This window comes from Protopterus annectens, chromosome 2.part1, assembly GCF_019279795.1.
Source record: "Protopterus annectens isolate FY-2018-M chromosome 2.part1, PAN1.0, whole genome shotgun sequence".
NCBI classification, from domain to species: domain Eukaryota; kingdom Metazoa; phylum Chordata; order Ceratodontiformes; family Protopteridae; genus Protopterus; species Protopterus annectens.
This window is the reverse complement of record NC_056729.1, coordinates 94,193,727-94,216,773: the sequence shown is the minus strand read 5'-3', so window position 1 is coordinate 94,216,773 and position 23,047 is coordinate 94,193,727. Positions and strand designations below refer to the sequence as shown.

General features: G+C 45.1%; 1 protein-coding gene across 1 annotated transcript in view; it reads left to right on the top strand.

The window, feature by feature from the left end:
- Nucleotides 1-23,047, top strand: part of FBXW7 (F-box and WD repeat domain containing 7) — a 1,850,919-nt gene that overhangs the window by 129,592 nt on the left and 1,698,280 nt on the right. The window lies entirely within an intron of this gene.

The following is a 23,047-nucleotide window of genomic DNA, read 5'->3' as shown; positions in this document are numbered from 1 at the left end:
AAGCAGGTATCCCATCCTGCACTGCTCTATATTCCCAAATCTCGTTTGCCACTCGTGTAGCTCGGTCGTGGTCTCGCTCTTGGCTGTGGCTAAGTACCCTTTTTTTTCTTGTATTCTGAGAAAACTACTTATAAATAAAAAGCTATTTTCATAGCTGTTGTCTTTTTGGTGTTGTATTGGTTTTCGGTAGTGTGTTTGTGGTTTGTGGTATCCTGCTAACTGTTCTTTCTCGATAACTGTTCTTTCGGGCTAGGCCCGTTTCAGTTAGAGGACCTAGTCCTCTTGTCCTATGTTGTTCGCGCTAAACCGTTTAAGTTAGAGGTTTAGTGTCGGTTTCCCCTTCGTATTCGTGGTCAATAAACCGTTTTAGTTAGAGGTTTTTGGCCTTCATTGTCTCAGTGCATGTTCCTTCTGAGGTTTGTGTGTGTGCTGTGCAGTATATAAAACTTGTTCCCACGTTTTGTGGTGTTTGCGTGTCGGTGTCCTCCTTGTCAGACAGTGACTTGTGCTGTGTTGGTTTTTTGTGATTTCCTTTTGAAAGATGTCCAAGGATTCCAAGGAGCACAAACCTTCGGGTTTTAAAAAGTGCTCTAAGTGTGGTTACAAGATGTCCATCACCTATGGGCATTCGATTTGTGTTTATTGCCTGGGAGTCATCCATCTGCAGGAGTCCTGCAGCTTCTGCCATGCTTTTAGTCCCAGAGTGCTCCAAGAAAGAAAGAATAAGCTGATTTTAAAGGGACTCTTTCCCTCGTTCGAAGAGGCCATGGATTCTTTTCCCAGTTCTAAATCTAAGTCCTCTAAGTCAAAAAAGAGATTTCCGGCTCCTTCAATTTCCTCGGAGCCACCGGAGAAAGTCACAAAACTTGCTTTGACCTCCTCTGCTCCACTGTCCTCGGGGCCGCAGGAAGTGTCGGTGTTGATGGAACCGGCGTCGGCTCCAATTATATTGGAACCTCTTCGGAGCAGATCGCCCAGTCTTAGACCAGTTTCACCTGAGAGAAGATCTCGATCTCCCTCCCTGTCCTACAAATCCTCCAGGACTCTTTCAGATGTGGATGTTGATAGGGTGGTGCAGAGGCTCCTCCATTCACCGGTTTTGGCAAAATTGTTTTCGGCTCCGTCCCAGTCGGCTCCGGAGCCTGTCCTGACACCTTCTTCGATCATTCCTCCTCCGAGTGCATCTCTGTCTTCGGAGCCAGAGTGTTCCGCTCTGTGTGATGTTCCTAGATTGGTTCCGATGGCCCCTCCAGGCCGGTAGGTACCGACGTTGGCTCCGACCCCGTCGGCTCTGTCCACGGGGTTCGGGACTCGGGATTCTTCAGTCGGGCCCGAGGGGGACATCTCGGGACATATTTTGGTTCTGAGTCTCCCACTCGGTGCCTCGGCTCAAGGAACCCAGACTCCTGTCATGGTCTCTGAGGCTGGCCGGTCCTCATACACTGGGGGGGCCTGCCTTTGAGGCCATGCGGACTGTGCTGGCCAGATCATCAGCTACATCATGTGGGTCGGTCATTCCGTCCCCCACCACTCTGGTGAGAGCCTCTGATCACCACCTATCCGTAAACAGCGGAGCACCAAGGCCTAGGGATACCCCCCACGAGTGGTCCCCAAGTTTCTGAGGGCCCTTCAGAGTTCGTGCCTGAGGAGCCCCCTAGAAAGAAAACGTGCAAGAGGAAGCACATAGACTCCCAGGATGAGTCTCTCCCCTCTGATACCGACCTCGAGGAATCTGAGGGGTCCCCCAAGTCATCCTCTGATGATGTTTCCTTCTCCGACATCCTAGAGATATTGAAACAAAGAGGTGACTGGCGTCCAAAGCCCCCTTCGAGGAGGAGTCGGTCTTCCTTAAGTCTCAGCCCTCCGCCTCCTGGGTGTCCCCACCCTTCAACGAGCTCCTGGATTTAATTTGTCGGAGGGTGTGGGAAAACCCTGATTCTGTGGAACCCGTACCCAGGCGTCCCAATAAGTTTCTTTCTGCTCCCCCGGGTAAGGAGTTTCTGTCCAAAGGAGTCCCTGTGGATGCCATGGTGGTGGCGGCGGCCACTCAGAAGGAAGTAGCAGGGACTTCTTCCTCCGTCCATCCTCCTAACAAGGAGTCTAGGAACATGGACCGGTACGGGAAGTGTACCCTCTCGTCAGCAACCTTTACCTTATGGTCGCTGAACTAGCTGTCTCATTTTACTCTGCTCCAGAGAGATCTCCTCAAGGAGATAGGAGATACTCTTGCGGGTAACGTTCCTGAGGCGGTGGCCCAGACGGTTAACGCCCAGTTGTCTACCCACAATTCCATCGTCAACTCCTCCATGCGGCTCATTTCATATGCAGCCGATGTAGCGAGTAGGGCAGCAAGCTTAGGAGTCGCCCTTAGAAGGCAAGCCTGGATGCGTCTTTGTCATTTCGCGGAGGCCTTCAAGTCTTCTTTCACTGACGCCCCCTTTGATGGTTCTTCTTTGTTCGGAACCAAAGTGAAAGACACCCTCACCAGGTGCGAACAAGAGGGAAAGACCCTATCTGCCGTAGGGGTACATTTTTCCCTTCCCTCTAGACCTTACCCCAAGGCCCAGCGGGGTGGGAAGATGTGGTTCAAAAAATCAGAGTTTTTTTTCCTGCCGCACAAGGTGAGTCCCCCTCCAAGAGGCAGAGGAGGGGGAGGTTATTCAGGGAGACGCCGCCCTAGAGGCAGAGGGGGCCCCCCGCAATTCGGGAGACCGTGATTCCTTTTGTGGCTCTCCCTATTCTCGTTCCTGATGGAATGCCAGACTGTGCTTCTCCGGAGCCAGTCGGGGGTCGAATATCGTTATACCCGGAAGCCTGGCAAAGCATCACCCAGGACCGATGGGTATTACGAATCATTTGCAGAGGTTACGTCATTCCCTTTTCGTCAGACCCCCCCCCTACAGTCAGAAAAATCTCGGATGTTCCACCCAGTCAAAGGGATCAAGCAGCTTCAGAGGTTTCAAAGCTGCTAAGAAAAAGAGCCATCCAGCGTGTCCCCTCAGACCAAGTCGGATTAGGGACTTACTCAAGATTCTTTTTGATGCTGAAAAGAACAGGGGACCTGAGACCCATATTAGATCTCAGCCAACTGAACAACTATGTACACAAGTCCAAGTTCCATATGGTCACACTACAATCGATTCTTCCATTGTTGGGAGAGTAGGTATGGATGTGCTCCATCGACCTCAAGGATGCTTACTACCATGTCAAAATGGACAGGGCATCCAGGAGTCACCTACGCTTCCGGCTGGGAGCCAGTCATTTCCAGTCTCGAGCCCTGCCCTTTGGTCTCACCACAGCCCCCAGGGTGTTCACCAAGTGTATGGCGGTGGTGACTGCTCACTTGAGACATCAAGGATTCCAAGTGTTTCCGTATCTGGACGACTGGCTCCTTACCGCCCCCACCAGGCATCTACTAATCCAAACCAGGGACGTTGCCATCACTCTCTGTCAACAGTTGGGCATAACACTAAATTGGGAAAAACCTGCCTTGTTGCCCTCACAGCGTGTCACCTTTATAGGTGCAGAATTAGACACCGTTCAAATGCGAGCATTTTTACTGCAGGAAAGGACCAGAGTCTTACAGCAACAGGTACACGCCCTGATGCCCCTGAGGAAAGCGAAGGCAAGACGGGTTCTTCAACTCCTGTGGACCATGGCAGCAACAATTATGTTGGTCCCTCTTGCGAGATTGCACATGAGACTTCTTCAATGGCTCCTCTTTGCTCAATGGTTTCTCCAAAAATTTCCACTTTCTCACCCTATTTTGTGCATGGACAGATGCAAACAGGATCTCAGTTGGTGGCTGTGCACCAACAATCTGGACAGGGGAAAACCCTTCGTTCCACCCATCCCGGTTGCTACAGTGACCACGGACGCCTCCCAGATGGGGTGGGCGGGGCATTATCTCGGCAGGACAGTCCAAGGCACGTGGCAAGATCATGAGATACATCTGCATATCAGCGTCCTAGAGATGAGAGCGGTGCTACTTGTGTTGCAGGCACTTCAGAGCTTTCTACCTCTAGGGACAATTGCAATACACTCGGACAACATGTCAGTAGTGTGGTATCTGAACAAGCAGGGGGGAACCAGATTTTACACCCTGTGCAGAGAGGCCATGCGAGTGTGGCAGTGGGCAGTATCTTCCCAACGGTTTCTGGTGGCAACGCACATTCCGGGGAAGTCCAACGTGATAGCGGACAGGCTAAGTAGAGCTATTCTGATGCCTTACGAGTGGTCCCTGAATCGTCTAGTTGCAGAACGAATCTTCAGCAGATGGGGTCAGCCTTGCTGCAACCTTTTTGCCAGCCCCCTCAATGCCAAATGCAGCAGCTACTTCACGTTGATCCCCCCACAGGGGGAGTCACCCAGGGACGCTCTAGTTCACGATTGGCCCTCCGGTCTGCTTTATGCTTTCCCTCCATTTCCATTGCTATCAAAAGTGATTCAGAAAGCAAAATCCTTGGGAAGCAGAATGATTCTGATTGCTCCATACTGGCCTCGTCAAGTCTGGTTTCCCTTTCTCCAACCCTATATTGTGAACACACTGTGGATTCTGGACCCACAACCAGATTTACTGACACACATGTCGGGACAGTTCCACCCCTCTATGATGACCCTCCGGTTGACAGCCTGGCTACTCCACTTCCATCGTTAGTTAGGCTTCATCACTTTTCACTGGAGGTAGTTCACATTTTATCTTCCTCTCATAAACCCTCTACTAGGAAGATTTATTCTAGCAAGTGGAGGAGGTTTTCTATTTGGGCGCATACCCAAGGAATTGATCCTTACACAGCCCCCGATTGCTTCAGTCTTGGAGTTTTTGTCTATACTGTTCCATCAGGGTTCAGCGTCAGCTACCATAAAAGTTCAATTGGCAGCGATTTCCAACTTTCATGTTGCTAATGAGCCTAGTCTGATGGCTCACAGACTCTGTAAGGCTTTCCTGAAGGGCACTCTATTACACCGTCCTCCGGTCTCCGAACCTATCATGCCCTGGGATCTAAATTTTGTTCTACAAGCCCTTACTTCACCACCTTTCGAGCCTGCAGCTACCTGTGATTTGAAATTCTTGACCTGGAAAACAGCCTTTTTAATAGCAATCACTTCAGCCAGGCGAGTTTCAGAAATTCAAGCCCTTTCTATCAAACCTCCATACTTGATCTTCCATAAGGACAGGGTTTCTCTTAGACCAAACCCTTCTTTCCTTCCTAAAGTGGCGTCCGCATCTAATTTTAATCAATCTATTGAGTTGCCCGTATTCTTTCCTCATTTTTCAAACAAGGCGGAATTTAAATTTCATCATCTGGATGTACACAGACAGTTACGTTTCTATCTGCACCGAACAAAAGATATCTGAAAGTCTGATCAACTATTTGTCTCCTTTTCGGAAAACAAAATTGGGTCCCTAGTCTCCAAAATCACCCTATCCAGATGGATATCCAGTTGCATCTCTTTTGCTTACTCCGTAGGAGGAAAAGACCTGCCGTTTCTGGTCAAGGCTCACTCTACTCGGGCTGTTAATACATCTACAGCCTATCAAGCCAGATTGTCGATGGATGATATATGTGATGCAGCTACTTGGGCTTCTCCTCACACATTTGTTACTCATTACAAATTGGACGTGGTATCTAGGGGCAGGTCGTCCTTTGGTTTCACAATACTCAGGAGTATTTTCCTATGAGCCACCCAGGATGTAGGTGCTAGGGACGCTGTCCCACGGGTAAGAATGTAGGCGAGATTGGACTACATAACATCAAGAAGTTATGTACTCACCATAATGTTCAATGTATGTAGTCCATCTCGCCTCCCATTCTTACTTACCCTCCCACCTTCCCTCTTCCTGGAGGATCTGGAGGTTAGGTTTTTATTTACAGAGTTCCCTTCACCTTTAGCTTATTCTTTTTTACCTGGATGTTGTTATGCATGGGGTATGAATGAGTGTTCGCAGCAAACTAGATCTGGGAATATGGAGCAGTGCAGCATGGGTTACCTGCTTAGCCCAGCCAATAGAAGACTTCGAGCTAGAAAAGTTTGGCCGAGTCGGAGCCGATATTCGGCTCCGAACCCACAGGTAAGAATGTGAGGCGAGATGGACTACATACATCGAACGTTATGGTGAGTACATAACTTCTTGTTTCCACCTCATGGTGTCATCACTGCATACTTCCAGAAAGAGGAAGCCCATCCTTTATACACTTAAAGCTGTATTCCAGTAGAACAATACACTTGTGCCATCCAGTATAAATCATGCATAATACACAATTAGAAGCTTCTTGTTTTTACATATACACACATTACTTCTCACTTTAGTTACCAGAACCCAAAGTTAATAAATACTTTTAACATTGGAAAAAATCCCCAAGTTAAGGTACAAAGTCATAATGATGACAGGAGTTATTTATACATTTTGATGTACCAATGTTCATTCAAACCTGGTTTGAATAATGCTCCCAGATAACTATCCACATTCTTTCTTTCTTAATGAGAATCTGGTGTCCATGTGCTGTTGTCAAGTCAGACCCTACCACTTTATCTATTCCTAAGTATATAAAATGTGCCCTTGGGTGTACCTGCATATGCTTGTATAACGCACTGCGTGCCCTTTTACAGTTAATATCACTGATGTGTAATGCTATCCGCTGTCTGAAGCTCAAAGATGTCTGTCCATCATAAAAAGACCCGGACTGGCACACAGCCATATATATCACCCACTCACTTGTGCAAGTAATAAGATGTCTGATGTCAAATACTTTTGTAGTGTTAACTGAAGTGAATGACTTCGTTTTGGAAATTACTTTGCAATGAATACAGTGTCCACAGTATGTACTCCCCACAATTCGATTCTCATTGATCCCCTCAACTGAAACTTTACTTTACTTTTAAAACTAGATGGACACTCCCCAATGGTTTTACCTCTTTTATAGCCAAAATTACACTGATTATCTACTAAGGTGGTCAAAAAAACGTTTTCAAAATATGCCAGTGTTTTGCTATTATAGCTTTAATTTTGAATGTATTACTTCTAAATTTAGTTATAAACCTGAGGGTTCCTGGGGGTTCTCTAGTATGATGCTCTCTCTCCTGTAACAACTGTGCCCTAGGCATCAAATTAACTGCCTGCAAAGCAGAATTAACCTTACTGGCCTCATAACCTCTAGTGAAAAATCTCACCTTTAATTTATCCGCCTGTACCTGGAAATCCCTTTGCCCTACTACAGATTCGTTTTAACCTCTTGAATTGGGCCATTAGTATATTATTGGCTATATGTCCTGGATGGCAACTATCGGCTCGTAACAGAGAATTTTTGCTGAATGGCTTCCGGTATAAATCAGTGACCATCATACCATCTCTGTCTTTCTTAACCATCACATCCAAAAACTCAACATTATTACTATATATTTTGCCAGTAAGTTTTATGCCATACTGATTATTGTTGAGGTACTCTACAAACTGTGTCCATCTCGCCTGTGTACCTTGCCATACTACCCAACAATCGTCCAGATACCTGCGCCACATCCCTAGACGTTCTTCGTGTTTCACTGTTGCAGTCATCACATTTGGGTTATCTGCTTGCAGTAGCCCCCAGTCGGCCTGATTATCAAAGTCTTGGGTCCTGCGTCAGTTGCTGTCTCATCTTCCGTGATGTCAGGTAGTCAGGGGTATAGTGCATGCAGCTGACGCCATTACATCAGTCTTTCTTGCCGTGCGGTGCCTGAAGTGGAAGCAGTTCGCAAGTGCCTGTCGGCTGACTCCTGAAATTTTCATTTTCTAATTTCAGAACCGAAATCTTCAACTAAAGCTACGTACCCCATTGGGGAAATTTTTCTTGCTCCTAACCGATGTCAGTAAAAGTCAATAATTGTATTTCTTGTGGAAAGCAAATACCTCATAAAGATTAGATTTTCATTACTACTGTATTCCTTGCCTAGGCACTGACCACGACGTACCTCGCTGTCGGTTTTGTGCCTTATTTAAACCACAAACTATTCATCATCGGTACATTTTTGCTTCTAAATATTTTGGTACTCTGTTCAAATATCCAGATATGTCTTCGGTATGCTACCCGACTACAGACATTCCAAAAAAACGCAAAGATAAAGACAGAGACAGGCCGCCTAGGTCCAAAGCTGCCGACGATGCTTCTCCTAAGCTAGTCGCTAGTTCGCCAGTACTCAGTGAGGCGTTTTCACAGCCCATGATGCCCGCTACTTCAGATTCGCAGGCCTGTACTGAGACCCATTCGGAGTCCAATATGCTGCGACATGCTTCAACTGTGGAACCTGTGGATGTCTCTACCTTGGATGGGTCTGGAGCTGCTGTGCAGGCACCGGCTTCTGAGGGTGTATTCAGGCCTACTGACTTGCATATTAAACCAACGCTATCTTCTTCTTCTAGGCCTAAAACTCGAACCATGTCTAGGAAACAGACGCCCAGACCGCATGGTCAGGCCTCTATGCCTAAAAAACAAATGATAAGAATGGCTGAAGACCTTATTACTTTAATCAGGGGAAGGCAACATTCCCCCTCTGAGACCTAGGACTGAATTTGCTTATGATACTTCTGACCAGGATTCTGAAATTTCTGTCGTCTCTGACCAGGATTTACCCTTATCTACCTATGAGGATTCTGATGCAAAGGACTCTATTCCCTCTGCTTCTCCCCCAGAGGATTTTTCTTTTGGTGAAACTTTGCATTCTCTTAGGGAGCATTTTCACTGGGAAATCCAGGATTACTCTGATTCTAAAAAGAGACTTAGAGACTTCTTACTCCTGCCCCAACACAGGCCTTTAGCTATCACTCCTGTGCTGGAGATTGTTGACAATGCCTTTTCGGAATCTAGCTTGGCCCCTGACTCTTTACCTCCTGCTCCCAGAAAACCTGATAGATATTACAGGGTTCCTGATTCTCACAAGTTCCTCTTTAAAAGTCCTACTGCGGATCCTGAGACCATTTCACAGGGACCCAAGGGCATTAAGGCTACTGCTGCCAAAAATCCTACCCCTCTGATAGAGATTCCAGGGCCCTGGGTAGTTGGGGTAAGAAGTTATATACCTCTGCAACCTTGGCCATCAGGGCCTTAAATTACCAGTATCATATGTTAAAGTATCAGCAGCATATTATTGGATTGCTTAAACAGAAAATTATGTTGATTCCTGATTGTGCTGAAAATAAGGATTTACAGGATTTAATGCATCCTGCTGAACGGGTTGGAAAACATACTTTGCAATGTTGTTTTGATTCACTAGAGGCATCTTGCAGAGCTGCTGTCACTGGGTCTGTACTTAGAAGGCATGCTTGGATTAAGGAGCAATCTTTGCCAGATCATGTTAAAACTAAATTGCTGGTTGCTCCCTTAAATCAGGACTGCCTGTTTGGCGACAAAGCAGAAGTTATTCTTAAAAAGAAGGAGGAAAAAGCTAAATCTATGCAAACTGTTAAAGATTTCTTACAAGTGCAGCCTCCTAGATTTAGTAGGCATTGGCCCTCAAAAAACTGGTCCTTTCCTGCCTCTTCCAGGCCTTCTCAGTTCAAACCCAGAACCCGCAGAACACCCAGGCTTCAGTCGCAGGGTACGCACAGGACTAAGTAGTGGGGGGCTCCCACTTCCAAATCAGGGAGTAGTAAGACTCCCCCCTGTGGTAAGCTGTCTCAATGACTTAACTTTAAAACTTCCAAACACTTCTTCTCAACTTTCTGCTCCTTTAGGGGGAAAGATTGCTCTGCAAGCAAAAAACTGGGAACTCATTACCCAGGACAAATGGGTTTTAAACATTCTTTCCCAATGTATCAGAAGAGGAAAAGGGACAAGGTTTCTACTCGAGACTTTTCCTGGTACCCAGAAAAGACAACTCATGGCATCCTATCCTGGACCTGTCTATCCTAAACACCTTTTTGATGATTCTAAAATTCAAGAGGCTAACTCTTCACCAGTTGCTTCCCATGATAGGCAAAGATGCCTGGTTGGCAACACTGGATTTAAAGGAAGCCTACCTGTACATCCCAATCAGGGAATCTTGCAAAAAATACCTATGCTTCAAAGCAGGCTGCATGCACTGTCAGTTCTCTGCACTGCCTTTTGACTTATGTACTGCGCCCAGGGTATTCACAAAGTGCCTAGCTCCAGTCATTGCATTTTGCAGGCAGATAAATATTCAAATATACCCATACCTGGACGATTGACTAATTCAGGCAGAAAGCCAGGACATACTTCTGAATCACCTGACATTTGTACAAAAGGTTTTAACTTGTCTGGGGAACACCATAAACGAAAAGAAATCACATCTGGTACCCTATAAACAAATTATATTCCTGGGAGCAAGCTTGAACACAACTTTCCAGATGGCTTTCCTCACACCAGAGAAACAAATTCATTTGACAACTTACTTCAACCAAGTGGCCACAAAAACCCTGCTATCTACAAGGCAAATACTGCAAGCCTTGGGGTTCATGGCCTCATGCATTCTACTGATTCCATGTGCAAGATTGCATATGAGGAAACTACAATGGTATCTAAAAAGCCCATGGTGTGAACATTGTCAGGATCTAGAAGCAATGATTCCTGTCATACCTTGCCTACGGTTAGAATTCCTTTGGTGAGCAGAGGCCTGCCACCAAAACAAGGGACTACCATCCACTCTACCCCTTGCCGCCCAAACCCTAACAGACACATCAGACTATGCATGGGGGGCTCACCTGGTAGGGAAGTGCATTCATGGCAAATGGAACCTAAGTCAAATGCATCTGCATATAAATCAAAAAGAAATGTTAGCTGTACAGAATGCTCTGACAGCCTTCAAGGACCACATTCTTCCAGGACAGTTAATGGTAAAGATGGACAACACCACTGATGTTCTTCGTCTTCCATTGCTGCAGTCCTGACTATAGGGTATAGTCCGCGTCCCAGTCGGCCCGAATACCAGAGTATAAGGCTGACGTCGGTCAGGGCGCATTAGACTGACGTCAGTACGTCAGGGTACTAATGCGCATGACCGACGTCATATCCTCAGTCTTTTTTGCCGCATGGTCCGATGCAGAAGCAGTTTTGCGAGTGCAGGTTGGCGTACTGAAATATTTCCGAAACCGGAGTTTCAGACCGAAACAGAGTTGGCTAAGTACCCGTTGGGGAACATTTTGGTTTTTCTTGCCTCAGTATTTTACCGGATGTCAGAAAAAGTGAATAACTGTATTTCTTGTGGGAAACAGATACCTCATAGGGATTATCATACCTTGTGTATACCTTGTTTAGGGCCTGAGCACGGCGTTGTTGGTTGCCGCTCTTGTGCTAGGTTTAACAAACGCACTATTAAGAGGAGGTTAGACTGTGCCAGGTTAGTGTTTGGGAAGCGTTGCAATTATAAAATGCCGTCGGATGCTCCGGCGCCGCTTCCTCAAGAAGCGCAAGGATAAAACAGTGAAGCCTAGGGTTGAGGAACCGGCAGTCCCGGACGTCGGTTCTTTGGAAGGCTCAGTGGAGCCGGAGGTTTTGCCAGGAGTTTCCATGGAGTCCCAGGCAGAAACTATACTCTTACAGGATGTGCCTTCTCAGGAGGTAGGCCAGGCTGAGGGGGCTTCTCAGGTGACTGTTCTTCCCTCTCTTCCCAAGGTAGTTAGGGCCTCTCCTTCTGTTGCCAAAACCTCTGAGAGGTAGGCCTACTTCAGCTTCAGTGGGGGCTTCTCCTACCATTTCAGGTTCTGTACCTAAGAAACATATGCTTAAGATGGCAGAAGATTTGATTACTATGATTAGGGTTCTATGCCCCGCCTGATAAGAGGCCTAGGGTGGAATCTGAGTTTGAGAGTTTTGAACAGTGTTCTGAGGCTTCAGAATCTTCTGTGGAAGATTTGCAGGAGTATCCTACCTATTCTGATTCTGATGTGGATGATTCCACTCCTACAGCGTCTCCACCTGAGGATTTCTCATTTTCAGAGACTTTGCATTCCATGAGGGAGCACTTTAAATGGGAAGGCCAGGATTACTCTGACTCCAGGAAAAGGCTTAGGGAGTTCTTGTTTTACCCCAGCATAGGCCTTTAGCTATTCCTCCTGTGTTGAATGTGGTGGAAGATGTTTTTGCAGAGGCTTCCCTGAACCCTGACTCTTTGCCTCCTGCTCCTGTTAAGCCTGATAGGTATTATAGGGTGCCCAAGCTCATAAATATTTGTTTAAGAGTCCTAGGCGGACCCAGAAACTATTTCCCAGGGGCCTAAGGGTGTAAAAGCTTCTGTGGTTAAAAATCCTGTCCCCACTGATAAAGAGGCGAGGGCTTTGGATAGGTGGGGAAAGAAAGTGTATACTTCTTCCACTCTAGCCATGAGAGCTTTGAATTGTCAGTTTCACATGTTAAAATATCAGAATTACCTTCTTTCACAATTGAAATCTAAGGTGGATGCTTTGGCGGAAGGTATTGAGTGTAAAGAGTTGCTGGATTTGGTTCATGTGTCCGAACAAGTGGGTAAGCATTCTTTGCAATGTGGTTTTGATGCTGTACAGGCCTCCTCGAGGGTGGCTGCTACCAGCTCTGTTCTTCGCAGGCATGCCTGGTTGAAGGATCAGAATTTAGCTGAGCATGTTAAGACAAGGATTTTGGATGCTCCTTTACAGTCTGATGTGTTGTTTGGTTCGCCTGTGGAAGCTGTTTTAAAGAAAATGGAGGACAAAGCTAAGTCTATGCAAACTGTTAAAGATTTTTGCAGGTGCAGCCACCGAAGTTTAGTAGAAATTGGCCTGCTAAGGGGTGGGCATATCCTGCTTATGCTTCTCAGTCTAGGGGTAGGTCTAGGCGTGGTAGGGGCAGGGCTCAAAGTTCTTTTAGGCCTAGAACAGGGAGTTCACCTGCTCAGACTTCTGGTGAGGGCAGGGGTCAGTCCTTTCGTAAACAGACCCAATGACCTGTTTCTTCAGCTGCCAGCAGATTCACGTCTGGCAGCTCCTTTAAGGGGAAGACTGTCTCTTTTCAAAGAAAATTGGGATTTAATTACTCAAGACAAATGGGTGTTGGATATCATTCACCACGGTTACAGATTTTATTTCCATACAATGCCCCCTTTCAAAGGCATGCCAGGCGTTCCTCCTCTACAAAGAAAAGAGGCTCACAAGCAAGTTTTACAGTTACTTCACATAGGGGCCATTCAGCCAGTCCCTGTGTCAGAGAGGGCCTAGGATTTTATTCTCGCCTGTTCCTTGTACCAAAGAAGGGGAACACGTGGAGACCAATTTTGGATTTATCTCTCCTCAACACGTTTTTGGACATTCCCAAGTTCAAGATGTTGACGTTACAACAGCTTTTACCTCTGCTGGGCAAAGATCACTGGATGGTAACTTTAGATCTCAAGGAAGCTTACCTTCATGTGCCTATAAGGCTAAGTTGCAGAAAGTATCTGCGTTTCGAACTGGAAATTCTCATTATCAGTTCTCTGCATTGCCCTTTGGCTTATCTACTGCCCAGAGTATTCACTAAGGTTCTGGCGCCAGTGATAGCTTACTTCAGGCTTCAAGGAATTCAAATCTATCCTTACTTGGCGACTGCCTGATTCTGGCTCAAGAAAAGGAAGACCTTCTACAGCATCTGGAATATGTTATAGCAGTGCTAAGATGCCTAGGGTATTCTGTGAGCGAAATAAAGTCCAGTCTAGTACCCTCTCAAGACATGTGCTTTCTGGGTGTAAGACTGAATACAGCAGCCCAGATGGCCTTTTTAACCCCGGACAAACAAAAGAGTCTGTCACTTTACTTCCATCAACTATCTCATCAGTCCGTGCTGACTGCAAGGACAGTCCTTCAAGCATTAGGGTTCATGGCATCTTGTATTCTGGTGCTTCCCAATGCCAAACTGCATATGAGGAAGCTACAATGGTATCTCAAAAATGTATGGACACAGCACTGCCAGGATTTGGACACTGTCATTCAAATAATACCTTGCATTCAAAAGGAATTTTTGTGGTGGGCTCAGGAATGTCACCTAAACAAGGGACTCTCTGTGACCCGGCCAGAGGCAAGTCAGATTCTAACGACAGATGCCTCGGACATTGCTTGGGGAGCTCATCTAAATGGAAAGTGGATACAAGACAAGTGGCCTGCCAGACTACAGCATCTACATATCAACATGAAGGAGATGTTAGCAGTCCAGTTTGCATTAATGGCTTTCAAGGAGTTACTTCTTCCAGGGCAGGTGTTGATTCTAACAGACAACACAACTAACTGTCATGTGGTACATCAACAAGCAAGGGGGAACACATTCTTATCCTCTATGCAGGCAAGCAATGATTTTATGGGAGACTGCGCTACGCTTGCAACTAACTCTTCAGGCAAGGTTTCTGCCAGGAGCACAGAACTCCTTAGCAGATGTGTTAAGCAGACAAATCATGGATCCCCACGAGTGGAAACTGGATCTTCATGTATTTCAGGAACTGACAGTGTCATGGGGAACTCCAGACATAGATCTGTTCGCTTCTCCACTAAACCACCAGCTGCCACAGTATTGCACAAAGGGGTTTCATCACACAGCTTGGAAAGTGGATGCTCTGTCTTTCAGTTGGAAAAACCTTCATGTGTATGCCTTTCCACCTCTACCGCTTCTTCCAAAGGTACTATTAAAGGTCAGACAAGACAGGCCAAGGATGATTTTGATAGCTCCAGATTGGCCTCGGCAACACTGGTACCCACTTCTACGGAGTCTGGTAAAGAAGCCTCCATGGCCTTTACCTCTGATTCCTCATCTGTTATCTCAGAAGGACGGTCATCTGCTCAATGTCAAGCTTCAATCTCTTCATCTCACAGCCTGGCATATTCTGTGTTGAAACACAGCAGGTCTCAACTTCCTCAACAAGTTTTAAATGTGATTATGGAAGCTAGAAGGCCTAGTACTAGGAGAGTGTGCAGAAAAATGGAAGAGATTTTTATTTTGGAGTACAGCAAAGAATTTGGAGATTTCAGAGCCTAATTTGAGTGTGGCTCTTCAATATCTTACTGAATTATTGGACAAAGGTTTGTCCTTCTCTACCATAAAGATTCATGCTGCAGCAATTTCAGCTCACTATGATTGTGACCCACCTTTGTTTTCGCATCCTTTGTTCAAGCAGTTTCTTAGAGGGGCAAAGAATATAAGACCCCCACGTAGAGCTCCTACTCCTGCTTGGGATCTCAATTTTGTGTTGGAAAAACTTACTCTACAACCTTTTGAGCCTGCAGCTACTGCTGAATTGAAATATTTGTCATGGAAGACTGCTTTTCTGTTGGCTATTACTTCTGCAAGAAGGGTGTCTGAGTTGCAGGCCCTTATGGCAGTAGAGCCCTTTTTTGATTTTCCATAAGGACAGGGTATCATTACGTACTAATCCTTCCTTTATGCCTAAGGTGGTTTCTAGTGTGGCTTTAAACCAAACTATTCATTTGCCTACGTTTTTTGCAGATCCTCAAAATAAAGGGGAAAAGATTTTGCACACTTTAGATGTACACAGGCAATTGCGTTATTATTTGAGCAGGACTAAGAATTTTAGGCAGTCTCAGCAGTTACTTGTTTCTTTTGCTTTGAGTTCACAGGGCAAGCCTGTGTCAAAACAAACTATTTCTAGGTGGATTGGCTTTTGCATTGCATTTTGTTATTCCCATCATGGCAAGGAGATTCCAGCTGGGATTAGGCCTCATTCCACTAGGGCTACTGCCACTTCTACAGCATTTCTAAGGGGGGTGGCAACTAAGGATATTCTGGAAGCAGCTACTTGGAGTTCAGTGCATACTTTCTCTAGGCATTATCACCTTCCTATATACTCTAAGACTAGGGCTGGTTTTGCCACAGCTGTTTTACAAGGCATGTTGTCAGCTCCTGCTACTTTATAGTTTGCCAGCCTCCCTTACCTCTGCTTTGGGATTCTACCCAATAGTCAGGACTGCAGCAATGGAAGACGAACAACATAGTACAGTTTTGTACCTACCATAAATGTAGATGTTCGAGGATTCCATTGCTGCAGTCCAATTCTCCTCCCTCCTTCCCTCTGTGTTTAGGGGTGGTTGTGTAGGGGAGTTTACATGCTTATATTTTATTTATATATATATATTGTTGTATATATTATACATGTTTTTGGTGCAGGTTGTTTTGGGACTTGTCTTTTTGGGTCTTCTGACATCTGGGGCAAGAAAAGACTGAGGATATGACGTCGGTCATGCGCATTAGTACCCTGACGTACTGACGTCAGTCTAATGCGCCCTGACCGACGTCAGCCTTATACTCTGGTATTCGGGCCGACTGGGACGCGGACTATACCCTATAGTCAGGACTGCAGCAATGGAATCCTCGAACATCTACATTTATGGTAGGTACAAAACTGTACTTTATGTGGTACATAAACAAGCAGGGGGGTACCCATTCTTACCCCCTCTGCAGACTAGCCATGGCTCTGTGGAACACAGCCTTGAGCTACCAAGTGCATCTACAGGCTCAAATCCTGCCAGGAAAACTAAATACACTGGCAGACGGTCTAAGCAGAAATCTCATGGACCCACACGAGTGGAAACTGGAACCAAAGATTTTCAACATGTTGATCAGCAAATGGGGGATCCCAGATATAGACCTGTTTGCCTCCCCCCAGAACTACCAATTGGACAATTTCTGCACAAGGGCTCCCAACAAACAAGCTTGGAAAGTGGATGCTCTATCCTTCAGTTGGAAAAATCTGTCAGTTTATGCCTTTCCTCCTATGCCTGTCCTCTCCAAAGTACTACTAAAGATCAAACAGGACAAACCAAGGATGATACTGACTGCACCAGACTGGCCTCGCCAACACTGGTACCCCCTTTTGTGCAGTGTGTTACAGCTGGCCCCATGGCACCTACCTCAGACCCCTACCCTCCTGTCTCAGCAGGAGAGCCAGATTCTACACCCCAGCTTCAAACCCTGAACCTGGCAGCCTGGCTAATTCCCTAATCTCTCTGTTACCATCCCTCAGTAAGCAAGTGTTGGATGTCATTTTGGAGGCAAGGAGGCATAGTACTAGAAAATCTTTGCTGAAAAATAGAAATGATTCTGTGCCTGGAACCAAACTCAAGGGATGGCCACAGCAGTGCCCAATTTACCTCAGATTCTTGAATACTTAACTGAGATGCTTCACAAGGGCCTTTCTTTTTCCTCCTCCAAAATTCACGCCTCAGCCATTTTAGCTCATTACAACACAGAACCACCCCTCTTTTCTCACCCCACTGCTCAAGCAGTTCCTCAGAGGGGCCAAAAACTTAAGACCACCCAGGAGAGCCCCAACTCCAGCCTAGGACCTTAATTTTGTATTGGAAAAACTCACTGTTCCTCCTTTTGAGCCAGCTGCAACTGCAGAGTTAAAAATTCCTTTCTTGGAAAACAGCTTTCCTTTTAGCAATCACTTCATCAAGAAGGGTATGTGAATTACAGGCCCTTATGGCAGTGGAGCCTTTCATCATCTTTCATGCAGACAGGGTGTCTGTCAGGACCCATCCCTCTTTCATGCCCATGGTGGTATCCAGTGTGGCTCTTAATCAGTCCATTCATTTACCAGCCTTCTTTTTTAATCCACAGAACAAAGGGGAATGGATACTGCACTCATCAGATGTGCACAGACAACTTAGATTTTACTTGGACAGGACTAAACCTCAAAGAAAATCTGAACAACTGCTGGTGGCATTTGCTGCAGGGGCAGAGGGGAAGGCTATTTCAAAGCAAACCATTTCCAAATGGATAGGCCATTGCATTCATTTCTGCTATAAGCACCATGGAAAACCTATCCAACAGGGGATCAGACCCCATTCAACCAGGGATGCATCTACATCTACAGCCTTTCTCAGAGGTGTCCCTACCAGAGACATCCTAGAAGCTGCTACCTAGAGTTCTGTACATACTTTCACCAAGCATTACCATTTGCCAATTTTCTCTAAATCCAGAGCTGGCTTTGCCACTGCAGTCTTGCAGGGCCTTATAGCTGGTCCTAATGCTATCTAAATTCCTCCTCCCATTCTTAGCTTTGGGAGTCTGCCCAAATGTGATGACTGCAACAGTGAAACATGAAGATTATAGTACAGTTGTGTACACTTGCCATAAATCTAGATGTTCGAGTGTATTTACTGTTGCAGTCCTGGTTAACCCTCCCTCCAGCCCCCTGACTTCTTTTGGCTATACCTCCTATTCTCCTTTACTACACTTACAAGCTTTTTGGTGCATTTGCTTTTTTGTTGGATATATATATATATCTCCAACAAAAAAGCAAATACACCAAAAAGCTTTTAAGTATAGTAAAGGAGAATAGAGGTATATAAGAATATATATATATATATATATATATATATATATATATATATATATAATTGCTTCCCATTAAGGGGGGCACCTGACATCTGGGGCAAGAAAAACTAATATAATGGCGTCTGCTGCATGCTTTATACCCCTGAATACCTGACGTCACGGAAGATGAGACAGCAACCAACGCAGGACCCAAGACTTTGATAATCAGGCTGACTGAGGGCTACTGCAAGCAGATAACCCAAATGTGATGACTGCAACAGTGAATACACTCTAACATCTACATTTATGGTAAGTGTACATAACTGTACTGTCTCCATTAAACTCATTTTGTTGATAAATGACCTCAACTTCCAGGTACCCCATAAATAAATCAGCATAAGTGTGTGCAAATGTTGCACCCATCGCTGTACCTTTTATTTGTAGATACCATTTTTCTCCATACCTAAAGGCATTATGTTCCCAAACCATTCTCAATAATGTCAGAAGAAATTCTTGCTCTTAGAAATTCTTGCTCTATTGCTCCATAATACTTAGAGGCCTCAAACCAATACTTAACTGCTTTAATCCCTCCCCAATGTGGGATACTTGTATATAATGATTGGACATCTAATGTGCCAATATAAGCATTTGTAGGGATTATCAGATCATCTATTAATAAGAATTGGTTAGTGTCCTTTATTCTAGTAGACACACATGTCAATAAAGGCTTCAACTTAGCTTCTAAGTAACACTGACAGTGTTTCGATAACTGATCCCCGCCCTGCTACAATAGGTCTTCCAGGCGGTATAGCTGCCCCTTTATGTATTTTTGGTACCAAATAGAAGTATTGTGACTGAGGATCATCTACTGTTAACTGTTGTTCCAAAGCAATAGAAATAATCCCTGCCTCTCTAGCTTGTTTCAAGAAGGCATCTATATGTTGTTTGAATACTATAGTAGGATCCAAAGGGAGTTGGCAATATGATATCACATCCGTTAAATGTCTGTAAACTTCATTAAGATATTGTTCCTTACCCCAAATAACTATAGCCCCTCCCCCCTGGCCACTTTAGTAATTACCAAATTGTCATTCATAGCTAAATTGCTTAATGTTTGTTTCTCAACTTTTGTCATATTGTGAGTAACTCCTAAACACCTCATTCTGATTAAGTTGCAAATCTTGCATCACCTGTTGTTCAAAAATCTTCACTGCTCTATAATATGGTGGCTGAAAGTCAGATTTCTTAAATTTTAACTTATCTGTTAAGTCACTATTCTGTGGTCTGTGTGCAAAGTAATATTTCATGTATGAATAACATTTTTTAAGTTATTCACTACATCAAAAAAGACACGTGGCTGGAAAAAAACCTAATCCTTTATTAAGTACATTTAATTCTAATTCTGAAAACTCGTAATTGGTCAAATTTACCACCAACTGGTTTTCAGTTGCCTGAATGCGCTTGGGAGCATTACCTCTGCCTATTGTTGATTCAATATTTTCTGAAATATACCTTCCATTTGTTCTAGGACGGTGCCTTCACCCGCCTTGCCTAAAGGGCCCCCTAGATCCCTTTGGTATTGAAGAAACCATTATTTGTGGCTCACCCCTTTCAGTCTCTATATCTGTATTAGAATAACCCGAATATACCTCTGAAGCACTGGAATTGTCTGGATTTTTCCATAATATAGATCTAGGCCTTTTTCTCTTAGGTCTATTCAGCCCTTTATGTGACCCATCTGAAAACCTGACTGTATGTGTAACATTTTTCCAGGTGTATGCCACCTCATTTTGATAGTCACTTGAGTCCCTATGGAACTTCTTTGACTTTCTATCTTGTAACTCTCTTTCTGTTTTTTTGTACCTCCTTAACTTACTTGGCATATCTATCGCTATAGGCTGAATCACCATAATGCTTGGCCACTTGTTCATATGTTTCATTCAGATGTTCTTCATGTTTCACTGTAGCAGTCATCACATTTGGGTTATCTGCCTGCAGGTAGCCCACAGTCGGCCTGATTACCAGAGTCTTGGGATTTCTGCGTCGGATGCTCTCTTCTTCCATGATGTCAGGACGTCATGGGTATAAAACATGCAGCTGACGCCATTACATCAGTCTTTCTTGCCGTGCAGTGTCCGAAGCAGAAGCAGTTTGCAAGTGCCGGTCGTCCTTCTCCTGAAATTTTCGTTTTTTAAGTTTCAGACTTGAAGTCTTCTAAAAGATAAATACCCCCGTTGGGGATCCTTTCTTGTTCTAACTGATGTCAGAAAAAGTTAATAATTGTCTGGCCTGTGGAAAGCAAATAACCTCACAGAGATTTTCATTCTTACTGCTCCATCTGTTTAGGCCCAGACCACGATGTTCCTCGCTGTCGGTTTTGTGTCTTATTCAATGTCCGAACTATTCGTCATCGGGCTATTTTATCGCTAAATTTTTTCGCTCCCGATGTTCTTCGTGTTTCACTGTTGCAGTCATTACACTTGGGTTATCCTGCTGGCAGGCTACCCTCAGTCGGCCTGAATTCCAAAGTCTAGGTCCGGCATCAGTTTCTGTCACCTTTTCCCTGACGTCAAGTGCGCCAGGGGTATAAAAGATGCAGCCAACTCCATTTTCTTCAGTCTTTCTTGCCGCCCGGTGCCCGAAGCATCAGCAGTTCGCAAGTGCCGGTCGGCCGACTCCTGAAATTTTCGTGTTCGAGTTTCAGATCCGAAGTCTTCATTAAAAACTAAGTACCCCGTTGGGGAAACCTTTTTCTTGCTCCAGACCGATGTCAGAAAAAGTTAATAATTGTATTTCTTGTGGGAAGCAAATACCTCATAAGGATTTTCATTCTTACTGTATTCCTTGCCTAGGCTCTGACCACGACGTTGCTAGTTGTCGGTTTTGTGCTAGATTTAACCAACGCACTATTAAGCGTCGGTACGATTTTGCATTACACTATTTTGGCAAAAGATTTAATTATATGATGTTGTCGGATAGCCTTCCGACTACCGGAATTCACAAGAAACGCAAAGAAAAAGACGGACATCCGAGGTCCAAAACCGACGACGAGGCTTCTTCTAAGCCCGTTGCCAGTTCTCAATGAGGCACCTTCGCACCCCTGACGCCCGCTACTTTAGACCCGCAGGCCGCTTCCGACTCCCACGTGGAGTTGACTAGGCCGCTGGAAGCTCAGAGCGTATTGGACCTTTGGAGACTATTCCCTCAGATGGGTCCGGAGCCGCTGAGCAGGCATCGGCTTCTGAGGGTGTTTTCAGACCTACTCAGTTATACATTAAAATGACTTCAGCTTCAAAGGCAAAGACTAAAGCACCTTTAAAGACAAAGAAACAAGTACAACAGCCTCATGGACAGGCCTCCATGCCCAAAAAACAGATGCTCAAAATGGCCGAAGACTTAATTACTTCGATCAGGGGTTCCCATCCCCCTCCTGATAAAAGGCCTAGGCAAGAGACAGAATATGATTCGTCAGATCAGGTTTCTATTTCATCTGATTCCTCTTCTGATCAGGAGTACTCTCTTCCTCCCTATGAGGACTTATGCTGAAGAATCTATCCCTTCAGCCTCTCCTCCTGAGGATTACTCTTTTGGGGAAATTTTGCATACCATGAGGGAACATTTCCACTGGGAGAGCCAAGATTTTTCAGAATCTAAGAAAAGGCTCAGAGACTTTCTTTTACTACCTCAACACAGGCCCCTAGCTATTCTACCTGTGTTAGACATTGTAGATGATGTATTTTCAGAGTCCACTCTGACCCCTGACTCCTTACCTCCAGCTCCTGTTAAGCCAGACAGGTACTACGAGGTTCCTGACTTTCATAAATTCCTTTTCAAAAACCCTGCTGCTGACCCAGAAACTATCTCTCAGGGTCCCAAAGGGGTCAAGGCTTCCACTGCAGAAAACCCTACCCCCTCTGACAGGGATTCTAGGGCACTGGACAGATGGGGAAAAAAGATTTACACTTCTGCTACCTTGGCTATAAGGGCTTTAAATTGTCAGTTCCATATGCTGAAATATCAGCAATATATTATGTCACTGCTTAAACAGAAAATGTTGATAAATTCTGAATGTGCAGAAAACAAAGAAATGCAGGATTTATTGCATGCAGCTGAACAAGTTGGAAAGCATACTTTGCAATGTGATTTTGATTCTTTAGAGGCCTCCTGCTGGGCCACTGTTACGGGTTCAGCCATTAGGAGGCATGCTTGGTTAAAGGAACAAAATCTAGCTGATCATGTCAAAGCAAAATTATTAGATGCTCCATTACAGCATGATACCTTGTTTGGTGTTAAAGAAAATGGAGGACAAAGCTAAATCTATGCAAACGGTTAAAGATTTCTTACAGGTACAGCCTCCAAGATTTAGCAGACACTGACCTACAAAGAATTGGTCCTTTCCAGTGTCAGACAGACTACAAAGGGGCAGATACAGACACCCAAGAGGCAGATCCCAGCCCCAAGGTTCCTACAGGTCTAAACAATGGGATGCTTCTATCTCCAAAAGTGGAGAAGACAAATCACAGCCATACAGGAAACAGTCCCAATGACTTCTCCCTGCCTGCACCAAGCACTTATCTTCTGGTAGCACCTTTAGCGGGAAAACTAGCACTTTTTTCACAAAATTGGCACATAATAACCCAGGACAAATTGGTCCTAGACATAGTGTCACAAGGCTACAAGTTTCACTTCCATACCCTGCCGAGGACAAACGGTTGGCCAGACCTGCCAAAACATCAATGGGCAGAGGCACAAAAGCAAGTCACATCCCTCATGGACATGAGGGCCATTAAACAAATACCAGAGCA